A 1,495-nucleotide genomic window follows, 5' to 3' on the forward strand; every position below is an offset into this window, starting at 1 on the left:
GCCGGGCTCCACCTGTGCACCAGGTGTGGCCGCCTCCCTGTGACTTCAAAGGACCCCAGGGAGGAAGGAGGCTCCCAGCCGCACACAGGTGAGCCAGTCCCATTGTTCTGCGCGTCTGAAAAATCAATCGGGTCCAAAGTAAAAATATTTATTTAATGAGCAGAAATGTATGGCCAATCGGTTTTTAAAGGATATTGCTTCCTGCTCCTTGATACTGAAAAGGGGCCTTTGACAAAATTCATTTGCAGGGATTGAGTTCTGGGTGAAATAAGGACAGAAAATAGCACAGCACCCACCAAAGACAGCTCATTCTCTTCCTTGGGGTGCTGGGGGACATGGACGCCCCTCAGGGGCAAGAAGATCCCAGCGGGAGGACGCTGGGCACTGTGTGAAGTCTCCCCTGGGAGCCCCAGAGAGGGGCAGGCGACGGCCCTGGGTGTCCCTGGGTCTCCCAAACGCAGGCCTGGGCTTCTCTTGGAGGAAGACTCCGCCCTGCAGAAAAGAAGGGTCTGGGTCAGAACCCAGTGAGTCCGGGGCTCCCTCCGCCTCCTTCACTCCCTGTGAGATGGGCACGGAGCCTGGTGGTTCTCGGCTGAGATGGCACCCTCGCGGCACCTGCCGGGGACATGCCTGCTGGCCACCACCGAGCTCCTGCAGCTCCGGTCTGTGGAGAGCACTGCCCCGATCCCTACGGCTCGGAGAACCCGTAGTGTGTTTTGTAGCATCAGCATTTGAGTACTGGGTCTGCTGCGCTCCCTTCCTAGCGCAGCTCCCCATTCAGCTCCTTGCAGGCGTCAAGACCTTGCTGCATGGCTCCTCTTCCAAAACCCACAAGGTTCTGAGTTCCTGGGGCTTTGTCCCCCAAGTCTGTGGCCGCCGCAGGGCCTCCTCCTGGACCAGCCCGAAGGGCACATGGAGATGGCGCCTCAGGGCTCAAGTAGCGAAGGCCGCACAGACGTCCCGAGGACCCTGGGAGTGGCCGTGTCCTGCCTCTTGGTCCCTGAGCACCCTGGGCCTTCCTGGCAGTGGAGGCTGGTGTCTCCCGCTCTGTCCAGGTGCAGGCCAGCGCACAGCTCCCGAGGGGAGCGAGGACCCAGGACTCCGTGACGGTTCTGGACAAGGCTCTCCAGGCGCCAGGCCTCAGGTCAGAACAGGACTCAACTAAATGCCTTCGGAGCTCTGGGTGAGACGCGCAGCACTCGTCACAGTCAGTCTTTGTGTGTTGGGGTGTGACGGAGACGATGTCTCAGCCCTATGTTCTCGCCAGGCTGTGTTTGGGACGTGTCAGTTTCCCGTGATTGCTGGAACAAGTTACCCCAGCTTTAGGGGCTGAGAACAACACACAGGACCCTCACGCTTCTGGGACACGGCCCCCACTCCCTCTGGAGGCTCTGGGCCAGGATCCTCCCGTTGCCTCCAGCTTCTGCTGTATCTCTCCATGGCTGGCTCCTCTGTGCCTCTTCTCTGTGTCTCTCTTCTGTCTCTTACAAGGACA

At 59.7% G+C, this 1,495-nt stretch overlaps 1 pseudogene; it reads right to left on the reverse strand.

Moving 5' to 3' along the window:
- Nucleotides 1–306: 306 nt before the first annotated feature.
- On the reverse strand, nucleotides 307–914 carry LOC102132046 (uncharacterized; annotated as a pseudogene).
- Between the last annotated feature and the right edge of the window lie 581 nt (nucleotides 915–1,495).

This window comes from Macaca fascicularis, chromosome 6, assembly GCF_037993035.2.
Source record: "Macaca fascicularis isolate 582-1 chromosome 6, T2T-MFA8v1.1".
Taxonomy (NCBI): Eukaryota; Metazoa; Chordata; class Mammalia; order Primates; family Cercopithecidae; genus Macaca; species Macaca fascicularis.